This window comes from Phascolarctos cinereus, unplaced genomic scaffold (assembly GCF_003287225.1).
Source record: "Phascolarctos cinereus isolate Bilbo 61053 unplaced genomic scaffold, phaCin_HiC Scaffold_726;HRSCAF=1367, whole genome shotgun sequence".
Taxonomy (NCBI): Eukaryota; Metazoa; Chordata; class Mammalia; order Diprotodontia; family Phascolarctidae; genus Phascolarctos; species Phascolarctos cinereus.
The window spans coordinates 220,470,773-220,486,289 of record NW_027556098.1 but is presented as its reverse complement, the minus strand read 5'-3'; the positions used below and the strand labels follow the sequence as shown (position 1 = coordinate 220,486,289).

Here is a 15,517-nt window from a genome sequence, read left to right as displayed (position 1 = left end):
ATACGGTGAGCCCCTGGGGTTGGGAGAGCCACTAGGTTGAGCCTCTAGGAAAGGCAGATCAGCCCAGATGGCAAGCAGAGCAATTCCATGTTGATCAATAGTGATAGTGGGCAAAATGGGGAGACAAAATCTTAAAAAAAAGATAGTCTCTTCTGGCATATAATAACAACATCGTTGATAAACTGCAAAGATATTACCTCCAGCTTCTTTGGCTAATGAAATGCACAGAACCAATAGCAAACAAAGTGAATTAATCATATGTATTGTCTTCAAAAAAGCACTAACATACAATTTTTTGAAGACCTTTGCTTTTTTAAAGAACATCAGGGGACAAAAATGGGGAAGAGAACCTGAAAGATCTATCAAAAAGGAATGAAAAATGAAGGTAATGCGCAGTTTATAAGGCCATGGCTTATTATTATTTTCATCATTTTCATTGGATCAGCTGCTGGAAAATAGACTCTCTAATTATAGCTCAGGCACCTTAGAACACGATTCCCTTTTCTTTTCTTTTTCTTTTTTTAAAATTCTTTTTTTTAAATATAAATTTATTTGTAGTTTTCAACATTCATTTCCACAAGTTTTTGAGTTCCAAATTTTCACCCCGTCTCACCCCTCCCCCTACCCCAAGATGGCATGCATTCTTAATATCCCTTCTCCTAGTCTGTCCTCTTTTCTTTCTTTCCCCCCTTCTCTTATCCCCTTCCCTTTCTATTTTCCTGTAGGGCAGGATAGACTTCTGTATTCCATCGCCTGTATTTCTTATTTTCCAGTAGCATGTGAAAACATTTTTTTAAACATATGTTTTTAAAACTTTAGGTTTCAAATTTTCTGTCTTCCTCCCTCCCCACCCATCCTCATTGAAAAGGCAAGCAACTCAATATAGGTTGTACATGTGCAGTTATGCAAAACGCTTCCTTAGTAGACATGTTGTGAAAAACTAATTCTGTTTCCTTTAATCCTATCCTGCCGTCCCATTTATTCTGTTCTTTCTTTTGACCCTGTCCCTCCTCAGAAGTATTTGCTTCTGATTACCCCCTTTCCCAATCTGCTCTCCTCTCTATCACCCCCCTGCTCTCTTGTCCCCTTCTCCCCCTATTTTCCTGTAGGGTAAGACAGATTTCCGTACCCAATTGACTGTGTATGTTATACTATTCCCTTTTCAAAGTGACATTATTATTAAAGGTGGACTAATTATCCACAAAATTAATGTGTAAATAGTATGTGCTGGGTACAAATTATTGAGTTCCACATTCCCAGTGGCTAAAATTAGGACAATGAGCTAAAGCCATCAACATTTAACAAAACAAGATGTGTCAGAAAGTCAGTCAGCTTATAGGATGCAGACTTCTTTTTAACACAATTAGAGAAATACTTTGCTTAAATGGATGCTCACTCCACAAACATTTGCTCAGCAACCTCTGACCTTTGTTATCAGTCAGTGTTTGCTTTGATGCAAAAGTGATGGACATCTTACAGCCAGAGCCAGCTATATTGTCAGGCTCTGGTCCAGGATTTCTATTACAGCTTATCAGTGAAGACTGGTACAGAGTGTTATGGGGCCTCTGGCCTGGTCACAAGGGTGATGGATGGGTAGGCTTTGTCTTTATCAGTGCCATTATCAGTCCTGTGCACAGAGCTCCCCTGGCTATGTTATTTGGACCATCCAAGCCTTAGACTTTTATTAAGGGGATTCAGTCAAAGGCCACACTTGAGGACCTAGGGGGCCTCATGTGACCTTGAGGCCATAGGTTCCCCATCCCTGGAAGCAATGGCTAAAGCTATCATACAGTTATTATACTGTATTATCATACGGTTAATTCTAAAACAGTTGCTTGTTACCTGCAACTCATAATCTCTGAACTGAAAGCTTGGGTAAAAAACACCAGTGGAAGGTTAGCAGAGGAAGATTAATAATGAACATATGCCATGTAAAGTTTGCTAGGAAGCCTGCCCCTCCCCAGGTATTCTCCTTTAGAAATGGGAACTAGAAAAAAGCCAGCTTATTCATAAGACTCAGTTCAGCCATTTAAGACCAGAATGAATTTGATCTCACAGCTATCATCTTCATTTGTCCGATGATAGAGTGAGATGCCACAGAAGATGGTGACTTTTCTCCTTCATTATGTCTTTTAAAAAAAAATCTTTATTTTCTGCTTGCAACATGGACAGTAAGTTTAGCCGACTTAGAAAATTAGATAGTGTAGTTCCTGGCATGGTTAATCTATGAAACAACCTAACTGGGGCAAACTTTGTTTGCAGACTGATTTTGCAAAGAGTACTTCTTTGGGAGGGTTTGCCTTAGAAACAATCCATGGAGCCTAGGTTCCAGTATCATTATTATAGTCATTCTGCACTTTCAGCAAATTCTGATTCTTTGCAAAATCCCTCTCAGGAGTGCACTCAAGCAAAAACTGTGGTCTCGAGAAGGCAGGAGGCAGGGCAGTACAAAGAACTCTGATTCAGAAGTCCTTCAGGTCTGGCCGCTAAAGCTCACTACCTATGTGACTGGGGCTATTCACCAAACCTCCCTGGGATTAGGTTCCCTCCTCTGACAGATCAGGGGGATGGACCAGATGGCCTCTGAGGTCCCTTACATTTTATTAGATTTATGATCTCAAGATATTTACATGTTGACTCCCCCGTAAGAGAGAAGGCATGCTTCTTAGGGGCAGATGTTACTTTGTGCCTCTGTTTGAGTCCTTGGCAGTTAGCACAGAGCCTGGAATATAGTAAGTACTTAATAAATGCTTGTTGATTGATTTGTCAGGTAAACTGAAGGACTACTTGTATTAAAACAGGACCCAAACATTGTAAGTCATTATAGAAACTGGATGGCCATTTGTTGGGTGTTATAGTGGTATTTTCTTTCAGGTATGGGTTGGATTTTTGTTATTTAGTTTTTTCAGTCATGTCTGACTCTCTGTGACCCATTGGGTTTTTCTTGGCAAAGATATTGGAGTGGTTTGTCATTTCATTCTCCAGCTCATTTTACAGATGAGGAAACTGAGGCAAATTGGTTTAAGCAACTTGCCTGGGGTTGCATAGCTAGTAAGTGTCTGAGGTCAGATTTGAATTCATGAAGATGAGACTTCCTGACTTCAGGCCTGGCACTCTGTCTGTGCACTATGGTGCCTCCTAGATGCCCCTATGGGTTGGATTGGATGGAAACTAAAATACTTTCCAACTCTACATTCTGTGATTCTGCTGTTGTATAATCTAAATCAGAGATTTTTTAACCCTTTTTCTGTCATGACTCCTTTTTGCAGTCTCTGCCTTCAGCCCAAATGGAGCCTTTAGATTCCTTCTCAGAATGTTGTTTTTAATTGCCTAAAATAGAGTGCATAGAATTACAAAGGAAACAAATTACATTGAAATCAACATATTTAAAAAAATCACGATTATAGACTCCAGGTTAGGAACCTTGGATTTATATAGAAACTGAAGCTATTTGAGCCTTGTTGGACTGATTTGTCTCATATTCTGCTTTTTATTGTAATTATTTATAGATGAATAAATGAATACATGAAGGGTCTCTGATTTCATCAGTGTGGGGAGCTCCTGGTGTGGGAACTCCTTTCATGGAAAGAGATTACCACCCACCTATGATAAGTTCTAGAGGGTCTCCTATTTCCACTGCTAGATTATAAGCTCCTTGAGGACAAGGACTATGTCTTCCTTTTGCTATCTCCCACAGAACATATCACAGTCCCTTGAACATAGTTGGTTCTCAGTGCATGTGTTTGCTTATTTTTAAAAAAAAAAATTAATTCTAAGACTCACTAAGATTCAAGACATCTGCCATTGGAAAGGGAACTAGAAAGAAGCCAGCTTATCTAACTCAATTCAGCCTAGTAGGATGTGAATGAATCTGACCTCACTGCTATCATCTTCATTTGTTCTTCCACTGGTATATACTGGTTGGGGGTACTAGGGCAGCCAACCTACAAATCCTAAGAGCATCCTCCATGCACCTTGATGAAATCTCAGACAAGGAGATCTCAGGATCAATGCCAGCATGCCCCTATCTTGCTTCCTGTTCTATCAGCTCCTTCTCAATCTACTCAAGCCAAGTAATACCCAATTCACCAAAACCATTCTCCTCCCACGCTTCGAAGCTTTCTATACCAACGCTGTTCTCTGTATCTATCACCTTTTGTCACACACCAGTAAAATGCCTTAAATATTCTCACTGGATTGAATATAGTCAACCTCTTTTCTCCTCTGTTGCTTTGCATTAGTGAGAGCTATGGAAGGAAATTTCCTAGCCAAAATTCTCTTCGTGGGCATATCTCCATCTCCCAGTTCCATAGCTTCTGTTCTAAAGAGTGCTGTGTCTGTGTCCTGTTAACTGAAATATATTAAATAGCTTAGAGTAATAAAATTACTTTCCTTTAAAAATATCTGTTAAGTCAGGCCCTTTAATAAATTAGGTAAACCTAACTTCTCATGAATATAAACTAGGGTTTCACTGAATTTCTATTTTCCAGGGAAATTTCAAAATGGGCTCCATCCTCTTCTAGCTAGTCATTTCCATTCTAGTAATTTCCATCTTCTTCCAGATCTCATCTTTCTTGGGACAAATCTTCCAACCATTATTTCTAGAGGGAAAGTGGTCATAAGGAGCAGGGAGGTGAGATCTTTATCACCTCCAGCATTTATTTTATAGATACCCTCTACATTAGAGATTGAACTCTAGCACTGCTCTCAAAGTTAGAAGATTTCCACTTACAGGCATTGAGCTATAGCTCTGGTGCAGAGCCATCTGAAGAAAGTTTATCTTGGGGGCAGCTAGGTGGCACAGTGGATAGAGCACTGGCCCTGGAGTCAGGACCACCTGAGTTCAAATCCGGCCGCAGACACATAACACTTACCAGCTGTGTGACTCTGGGCAAGTCACTTAACCCCAATTGACTCATATTTAAAAGAAAAGAAAAGAAAAAGAAAGTTGATCTCTGTATTGTTGATATACAAAGAAGCATTCATCAAAGTTATCATAGTGTCACAAACTGGTGCCCTGGGAACCTACCTGTCTTGAGGTTATGCTCCTTAGAATTGTGCTCTGAGCCTCCTAATCACCAAATCATTTCCTTTAGACCAGCTAGAATGTATCATATGACTTCATAAGGAAGAAAAAGAATAATTTACATGTGAGAGAGATCATTGTGACATCAACAAAGTATGAACCACCTAGTTGCATATAATAGATTATTATTATTATTATTATTATTATCATTAAATATCATAAACATAGTGCTTTAAGTTTTATAGATAGTTTTACACATATTTTCTCGTTTGCTTCTCCCAACAACCTTGTGAGTTAGGTGTTCATTTTTGTTATTGTTCAGTTGTGGGTGACCCATTTTGGGTTTTGGCAAAGATACTGAAGTGGTTTGCCATTTCCACCTCCAGCTCATTTTACAGATGAGGTATTAAGGCAAATAGCATTAAGTGACTTGCCCAGGGTCTCACAGCTTGTATGGGTCACATAGTGTCTGAGGCTAGATTTGAACTCAGGAAGACTCGTTTCCCTAACTCCCACCCAGCACTCTAGCCACTGTACCATCTAGCTGCCATTTTACTGATGAAAAAAACTGAGCCTGAGGGAGGTGGAGTAACTTGCTCATGGTCCCAAAGCTAGTAAATTTCTGAGGCAGCATTCAAACTCAGGTCTTCCTGACTCCAAAACCCTATCCACTATGTCACTTAGCTGCCATCAAAGGCAATCATCAAAAGCCTCTTCCTCCCATTTTCTCTATTGTCAACTGTCAGGTAACTATATATTTGTCTTCAAAGCTAGCTCCCAGCTTTAGTCATAGAAAGTTACATCTAAAAAAAGACCTTTGAGATCATCACCAACCTCCTCATTTTACAAACAAGGAAACTGAGACCCGAAGAAGTAAATTGCCCCAGGTTATAGTTAATGAATGGCAGACCTGGAATTAGAACCCTGGTCCTCTGACACCTTTATTCATTGTTTTTCCTACTTCATCAATCCTTTCTTTCCTCTTAGTGGTGGCAAGTTGAAAGAGTAGATTCAATAAAAGAATAATTTATCCACCTATTTATAAGAAAATTTAAGATATTTTGAGACAAACTTTGGATAATTTATTCATTTATTTATTCATTACACTTAATGTTTTACCTACTAATGATCAGGAATATTTAAGAAAAAAAACTGTTAGGTCTACTAGCTAAGTAACAAGTTTGAAGTTAAAAGTAGCCTTATCTTTGTTACTTTCTTTTAACAAGCAGAACATAGCCCCACTCATAGATTAATTCTATTCTACTTGGTAGAGAGCTTAAAAGTACTACTTGTTCCATTAATGTGTGACTTTGATGGTTTCTTAGGTGATCTAAGTTAAAGCTAATGGATGCATTGGTGTGGATCAGTGCTAGAAAAGTGAGACTAATGGAAGAACAGCTATAGGGGAACCATTTGTAATCATGTTATCCAGGTATCCCAGTCCTCCTGGGATGCCAAAATGGAGGTAATTATTTTCTGAAGGCCACTAAAGTCTGAATGCAGTCTGGAAAGTATTTGCTTGTACTGAATGGTGAAGTAAAAATGATCAGATCATTTTCAATAATGAGATAGCCAGATATCTGATCAGTTTCAAAAAAGCCACATCTATTCTCACATTTGTGGCAAAATTATACTGAACATGAAAAAGACTTTGCGAATCAGTGGTTTTAAGATCTTTTTTCCCTCCATCACTGGATTGAAGAGATATGGTAAAGGCCAATACATCGAAATAATGTAGAGTTATTCAAGATATAGAAATAATTTAGAATTATTGGAACTCAGTTGCAGGTGGTTCATTTTGTGAAAGTCAACTCTCTCCTGATAAGTTGGGGTTTTTTTGGCTAGGCTATGGGGTTAAGTGACTTGCCCAGGGTCTCACAGCTAGGAAGTGTTATGTGTCTGAGGTCGGATTTGAACTCAGGTCCTCCTGAATCCAGGGCCGGTGCTGTATCCACTGCGCCACCTAGCTGCCCTCCTGATAAGATTTGTAATCAAGTATTTGTTTTTCTAATACAGAATACTGTTTTAAAAAGTGGGGAAAACTCCCTCCTTCCAACTGCAGTATAAGGTCGGCGAGTGAGGTAGAATTAAAATCTCAGGAGAGGAGAGGTCAGTCAAAATGAGTATTGTGAGGTCTGAAAAAAGATTTGGGTGTTGTCTGTCAAGAGATGTCAATTGAAAAAAAGGGGAATATAAGGAAAGGGACAGAGCAAAAACTATAGTAGGGAAAGATAAGAGCAGAGGTCTCAGTAGGAGAGGTCACAGGGCACAAATACCCAAGAACTAAAAATAATAAAGTTTTACTAGGGACATAGTTATGGGAACGTGGTATGAAAGGAAATCAAGGGGATGTGTGACAATAGCAACAGCAAGGGGAGTAAACAACTATCCACTGAAATAAGAGGCTCAGGTTTGTCCAACACTAGAGAAGAAAGGCTGTATAGTTGGAGGGTCAGGAGTCTGAATTAGGAAAGAGACAGGGGAACCAATTTCAGTTTCACTTGTGTGGGAAGGAAAAGTAAGAGTGTGCAAGTTAGTAAGACAATTTTCTAAAGGCTGAGAATTGAGAATCACAGAGCTTGAAAATAAATATTTTAATAGGAAAAGAAGACAGACAGAGAAAACAGAGAGACAGAGAGGGAGAGGGAGAGAGAGAGGGAGAGACAGAGAGACAGAGAGAGAGGGAGAGACAGAGAGACAGAGAGAGAGACAGAGAGACAGAGAGACAGAGAGAGAGGGAGAGAGAGAGACAGAGAGACAGAGAGAGAGGGAGAGAGAGAGAGACAGAGAGACAGAGAGACAGAGAGAGAGGGAGAGACAGAGAGACAGAGAGAGAGGAGAGAGAGAGACAGAGAGACAGAGAGAGAGAGAGAGAGAGAGACAGAGAGACAGAGAGACAGAGAGAGAGGAGAGACAGAGAGACAGAGAGAGAGAGAGAGAAGAGAGACAGAGAGACAGAGAGAGGGAGAGAAGAGAGACAGAGAGACAGAGAGACAGAGAAGAGAGGAGAGACGAGAAGACAGAGAGAAGAGAGAGAGAGAGAAGAGAGAAGAGAGAGGAGAGAGAGAGAGAGAGAGAGAGAGAGAGAGAGAGAGAGAGAGAGAGAGAGAGAGAGAGAGAGGAGGCCAAGGAGCAAAGGAAAAGTAGGATAAAAGTAGTGTGTGATGGTAGGTGGACATTTTCAACCTGTGGTAAAGTGAAGAACTCATCCCAAGCCCTGCAATTTGGGTGGAGAGTTACCACCTACTGCTGTCTGATTTATAGAAGAATTACAATTAATTTATTTTATTTCTAATATAATTAAACATCTAATGTAGTTGGCTAGAGGTCAGGTCCATTTCCTTAAACCAAAGTAGGCTGAGAAGGAGTGGCAGTAGAAGAATATCTTTAGATATCTGCCTGAAGGCAGAACCAAGATACACAGCGGAGGCTTGTGTTCAACAGTCACTTCTTAAAAATTGACATATCATAATGTTGTCGTTGTTGTGATGCCCGACTTTTCATGACCCCATGGACCATAGCACACTAGGCCTTTTCATCCTCCACTAATCTCTTGAAGTCTGTCTGTTGCTATCTATCTCACCCTCTGCCATCCCCTTTACCTTTTGCCATCTCTTTTATCATGTTAGTGCTGTCCATGGGGTTTTCTTGGCAAAGATTCTGGAGTGGTTTGCTATTTCCTTCTCCAGTGGATCACCTTTTGTCAGAACTCTCCACCATAACCATCTTGGGTAACCCTTCATGGCACAGCCATGTTATTAATGAATATTGAATGAATTGCTGAAAATGCTATGTAAAAGATATAAAACATAAAATAAAAATGTTATATACAAATGAATTAATGAAAATTAAGCTATGCAAATCCCTCTGCCACAACAAGGCAGTGATTGGAGATGGAAAGGGAAGGAGATATGCTAGAATACAACTGTATGAGATTTCTTGTTTTTTTTTCCTGTTCATTCAAGAGGATTGTTTGATATCCTGGATTCACTCATTCAACAATCACTAAGCAACTATGTACTGGGACTGTGACGATTGAACAGTCTCTGCCCTCAAGGAGCTGGCTGTCTATCAGACAGATACAAAGTTTCTTCTTAGACCTTGTTGCCCTCTGCATACTCTGGTCTGGGGCGGGTGCCTTTTTCTGCACCTCACAGATCAGTCCATCTTTCTACATGGAGGATTTTCACTGGAATGTTTTCCCTTCTAACATCTTCCTTCTGGCTTCTCTGGCTTCCATGAAGTCTCAGCTAATCCTACCTTCTTGAAGAAGCCTTTCCCAGATCTCCTTAATCTTCACACCTTTCCTCTGAGACTATTTATGCTGCATGTATTGTTGTATGCATGTAGTTTTATGTTTTCTCCCTGATTAGACTGTGAACTCATTGAGACTTTTTTTTTTGCCTTTCTTAGGACAGTGCCTTGTACATAGTAGCTACTTAATAAATGCTAGTTGACTGATAACTACATGATAATTTAAAAAGACATTGTACATGGAAAGGTTTCCTAAAAGGACAAGTTGTTTGAATTGAGCCTAGAAGGAGGCTAAAGATTCTAAGAAGAAAGCATAACAGATTTGCTCATTTTTGAAACTTCTGGGGTCATTCAATGATTCACAACATTGCTCATGTGTGTGTATGCAGGATACAAGAATTAAAGGGCTAGCTGATGAAACAGGTTCTTATTAAAAGCCTTTACTAGGCTTTTAGCAAAGTGGTTTATCAATGGATTACTTCCAGAAAATGTAAACCTAATCTCATTACAGATTTATCAATTGCTCTCTCTTTAGCAATGACTTAAAAGTGACTCAATGACCTTCAGTGAATTGGTAGAGAGAATTCATAGTATGTGAATTTTGATAAAGATTGGTGTGTCTTATCTAAGCCTATATGACAGTTTAGCAACAGCAACAGAAGCAAGGAGAAAAAAGTTTGCATAGAAGGGATTGTCTTCCAGGTTTACCAATTAGGTAACCACCTAATCACTCAACCAGCTAGGCTTAATGCCAAGGCACAGGGTACAGAAGGAAGGAATTGGGCGGGACAGGAAGCAGCTCTGAGAACTTTCACAGGCTGTTGGGTATTGGGAGCTAGGACAGGATAGACCCTGCTGCCTTAAATCATATTTAACTATGTTTCTGTGGGAAAATACATTTTGACTTACAAATGAACTTTTTGGAATACAATCTGGTATAATTTGAAGGTGTCCTGTATTTGTTAACTGTGGGAATTACAGAGGATATTAATATTAATAATGATAATAATAAATAGCTAACATTTATATAGTTTTAAGATTTGCAAAGCACTTTATAAATTTGATATCATTTTATCCTCATAAAAACCCTGTGAGGTAGGTGCTATCATTATCATCATTTTACAGATGAGAAAACTGAGGCTTAGACAAGTTAAGTCACTTGCCCACAATCTCAAGCAAGTAAGTCTCTGAGGCAGATTTTAAACAGGTCTTTTTGCCTCCAGAAGCAGTGTTCTCTCTATTGTCAACCACATAGTTTGGACTAACGGATCCACTATACGATCAAATCATCTTTAATATTGATATTTAATATTAATTTAATATTAATGTTTAATAATGATCTCAAAGTATGGAGGACAAATATTCCTTCAGATCCTAAGGGTTTTTTAAAAAAAGTTTATTAATATATTTTAATTTTTATTTATTTTTAGAATTCAATCATATTTTATTTTCAGTTCCAAATTCTCTCCCACCTCCTCTCTTCCCATCTATTCAGAAAGTAAGAAAAATAAAACCCACTACAAATATGTATAGTCAAGAAAAACAAATTCTTGAATTAGCCATATACATATATATGTATTTTATATATGTGTGTATACACATACATGTGTATACACACATATACATACTTACATACACACACATCTCTCAATGTGCACTCTGAATCCATGACCTCTCTCTCTGGAGGAGGATGGTATATTTCATCAGATCATAAGATTTAAGATTTTCGAAGCTGGAAGGGACCTTGGAGGTCTAGTTCTGTGGTTGTTCTTTTATTAAAAGATAAGGAAGTTAAAGCATGGAGAGTCTAAGTGACTGTTTCCACCTTACTTGCATAGAGGTAATAATTGAAATTGTGAGAGTCAAAGACATTGTGAGTGGAAAAGCGTAGAAAGAGAAGAGAAAAGGGCCCAGGACTAAAGCTTGGAGGATGCTCACTAGGAAGTAGGAGAAAGAGGATTGTAAAATGGTGGTCAGTGAGGTAGAAGGAGAAACAAGATAGGCTTGTGTCAGAGAAAGTAAAGGAAGATAAGGGAAAGGAAGGTGGCAGGCCATCAGGATTCAGTGCAACATAGAGCACTTCCCCAGCAATTTCTCCCTGTACTCTCACTCCCCTATAGAGCTCAGCTCGATCCCTTCTTGTTCCTTCTCTTTTTCTGACCTCTCCTTAAAACTGTCTTATGAAATCCTTGTTTTAATAGTGATAAAAATAAATGTTGTTCTTATCATTATTATCATGAGAAAAATGAATGGAAAAAAGAATTTATTAAGTGTTTACTCTGTGCCAGGCACTGTGTTAAGCACATTCAAAGAAAGACGATCTCTGCTCAAAGAGCTTACGTTCTAATAGGGGAAGACAACACTAGGAAAGGGTGTCATGGTCTAGGAAGGCACAGAGGTGCTGAGTAGAATCATAGAGCTTTTGATTGACAGGACATGCCCTTAGGAGAAGCAACAGTAATGTTGATTGGATTACTGTTCCCAGGGCAAGGGAAAGAACTGAGGTAGGGGATATGTGCTCAAGGAAGCATGCAAGGAAGATGGCAGTTGAAGCCAGATCAGGTAATTGGGCCTTTTGGATATGGCGAGTTCTTAGCAATTAGGACACCATTGGCCCAGGGCTGAGACAGAAAATGTGGCATGAGGTAGAGAAAACATGTCTCAGAGTCAGGGAGATGTGGGTTCAAGTTTAGAGTTAGGCTGTACTTGACACATCCTCACGATGTGGCTCTGAGCAAATCAATGTCCCTTGGGCAATTTACTAATGACTATGAATTTCCCAAGTGCTAATCTGCACTTGCGAGGGGAATTTCTTTAATGTGAGTTCCCTATACCCATGAAATCACAGGTCCAGTTAAAAAAAAATTCAACTCACATTGATATATAGTGATTTAAGATTTACAAAATACTTTACATACATTATCATATTTGTTCTTCTGTGAACTGTCTTTTAACCTTGCTCTTGTCCTCTGAGGTTCTATCCATCTCTTGGCATTAGACTCTTTGTAAGTTAGCTAAGTAAGGCACCAAGCTCATTTCCATGCCAAGCACATCCTGCCTGCAGAATATTAAGTAATGAAAGAGCCGAAAGTTTAATTTTTTAAGATGATATTGCAGAAAAGGAATGCATTTGACATCATTCACTGTAAACAGAAATGGATCATTCATGCCCTGATTTAAGGACAAATTGAGGTTGAAAATGAACATTATAAATAATGCAATACTAACATGGATTGAAAAAAAAATGGAGAATAAGAGGAAACTACGACCGAAGCTCATTACTTTATGTCTTTGCCCACGGCTCATTAAAGATGCTGCAAACAATTTAGAACCTGAATCTGCAAAACACCTAGAAGCAAAGATTCCGGATAGCCAGAGTCAATTAGTGATGTAGAAGAGTGATATGACTTTAGCCTGTTTAAAACCAGTCTTCGGCAAATCTAGGATATGTTTTCATCCTGATTTCATAGAATAAAAAATCACACATACAAAAATGAAAATTCAGATTTATAGGGCCGAAAGGCAGCTGGAGAAGTCACATAATGTATCCCTTTGTCTCTGTAATGGATGGCACAGAAAACATGTCTGAAAGGCAATTGTCAGCCTTGGCTGTCTAAACAGCCCTAGAGAAGGAGTCTGTACCCCAACTCTTGTTTATAGGGTCAGCATTATGAACTGTTAACGTTCTCTCCCAGCCAAATGGTTTACAATCGCAGCCAAACATGTCTTTTCCTTCTACTTAGATGAGCTCAAGTAGTTGGAATACTGAGACCAGAAAGCTGGGGTTCTGGCAGCTTCCTTGATAACATCTGAACTGTGTTGACTTAATGAATGCTTTATTTATGCATGTGTCAGAAGTGGAACCTGAACCCAGATGTTACTGGTTTCTGAGGCTGGCTCTCTATCCATTGAGTATCTATATAAGAGGTGTTTAATAAATGCTTGTTGTTTGATTTAATATTCAAAGAAGTTAAGTTAATCATTGTTTCACTATGAACACAAGGCGTTTTAAAGTAACATGAGTTGCATCAGCTAAATTCATTCTACTAGTGGGGAAGAAAGAGACTGGGAGTAAACAGAGCTGGGTTTACTCCCCCCCTCCACTCTGACTTTTAATATTTTAATATTAATACGTTTAATATTTTGGGTCCTTATAATCACCTGTCTTAACCTTAGTTTCCTAATCTGTGAAATGAGGATCATAATTCTTACAATACCTACTTCAAAGAGTTATTATGTAGGAGATAAATTGCAACCCTTAAAACACATCAGTGTAAATTATTATCATTATGCAACATTATACTCAAACAAATATTCAGAATGGACTAACTAGGAGTGAAATCAGGCAGTTATAGAGGAAGGGCAAGGTTTTGTGAGAGCATACAAAAGGCTAACTTCCTGGTTTTTTCTTCTTCCAAAATTTTAAGAATCAACTTGAACAGTTAGTCTGAGAGGCCTGGTAAGAGTTCACACAGGTAGTGAATGAAAGTAAGTTTTGTTAGATAGTCATTAACAAGTCAAACTCGGAAATGAAATGCTGGGTACAAATTAAGCCCAGGAGAAAAGCCATGGAATTATTAATACAATACCAATGTTTACATCCTGAATAGAACAGATCTATTTATGGAACTGCTGTCATTTAACAAATGTTTATTGATTGTCAGATTGATTTCACTAGCCAGTGACATGGACAAAACTAATAGCAAGGTCTGTCCTGTTGCTGTCAAGACAATCTCCATTTCAAGGTAAGAATGTTTCAGCTTTAAGTATTATTTGTTCAACCTTTTCCCCAAGAAATTCAATTTCAATTCAATTCATATTTATTATGCAATTACAAATTGTAAGACCAGAGAAAGGTGACACAGAACCTCCTTAAAAGAAGTTTGCATTCTAAAATTGCAGAAACAATGCATATATTACATACATCTTATTTTATATTATACATATTATATTATAATAGAATATAATTCTCTAATATTAAATTATATTAATATTCATTGCATATTGTATACATATATGCATATATACATTTAGTCATACAAACAAAAATGATGGTGCAAGGGAGGATGATGTAAGTTATATTTTTATGGGCAGCTAAGTAGTATAGTGGATAGAGATCTAGGCCTGGAGTCAGAAGACCTGAGTTCAAATCATAGTTCTTCAGTGACCTTGAGCAAGTCATTTAACCACAATTTGCCTCAGTTTCCTCAACTGTAAAATAATGATGATAATAGTGCCTACCTCCAGGGGTTGTTGTGAGGATCCAATGAGATAATACATATATATATATATATATGTATATATATATATATATATACATATATATATATATATATATATATATATATATATATATATATATATATATATATATATAGAGAGAGAGAGAGAGAGAGAGAGAGAGAGAGAGAGAGAGAGAGAGAGAGAGAGAGAGAGAGAGAGAGAGAGAGCACTCAGTACAATGCCTGGCATATAGTAGGGTCCATATAAATGCCAGCTATTAAGTTATAAATGCATAGAAGACCAGGCAAGAAGGTATTCAAATTTTAGGAAGGAGAAGTAATTTTCCACTGGACAAAGCAGAGAAGGCTTCATAAAAGGGGTGGTTCCTGAGGTAGGCTTGAGGTAAAAGCCTCTTTGCATTCTAGGAAATCACATTCATACTCCTTCTATCCTCTCTCTCTGCTACCTCATTCCTTGCTACTGCACCAGATGGGCATTCCAGCTCCTGCCCTCGGGCTCTGTGCTCCTGATTGGTGAGAGTTCATCATGTCTAGCTAGCCCCAGATCTGCTGGTGTATGCTAATCATTTTCATGCAATGCCTTGGCTCATAACAATCCCTCCCCCTTTACCTCTCTCCTTCCCACACATACCTCTGGGGTGCAGCTATCAAGTCAATCCTATCATTTGTGGAAAGGAATTGTTCTATGGCTCTACTGCCCATCCCTGAAACTTCCCTGAACAAAACATCTTTCCCCAGCCACTATGTTAACTTTGTGTGATCTTCTATTACAACACTAGTGGCTTGAGGGAGGTGAGGGCTATCTTGCTTCTTGCATTTGCGTATTCAGCACTTAGCACAATGATTGGCACAGTAAGCACTTAATAAATACTTTTTTCATTCATTCTTTCATGTTGAATGTGTTCCAACTTCCACAAATACTTTCTCTAATTGAGGAGTTTCTCTAAGCCCTTGACATAATACCGGTGCATTAAGCAACTGATGCATTCAGCAC

At 38.5% G+C, this 15,517-nt stretch overlaps 1 protein-coding gene across 1 annotated transcript in view; it reads right to left on the bottom strand.

The window, feature by feature from the left end:
- SPC25 (SPC25 component of NDC80 kinetochore complex) overlaps positions 1–5,101 on the bottom strand; it is a 40,084-nt gene extending 34,983 nt beyond the window's left edge. Inside the window, exon 1 of the mRNA XM_020991033.1 lies at positions 5,030–5,101. The gene's annotated coding sequence lies outside the window, so the exon portion shown is untranslated. The remainder of the gene's footprint in view (positions 1–5,029) is intronic.
- Between the last annotated feature and the right edge of the window lie 10,416 nt (positions 5,102–15,517).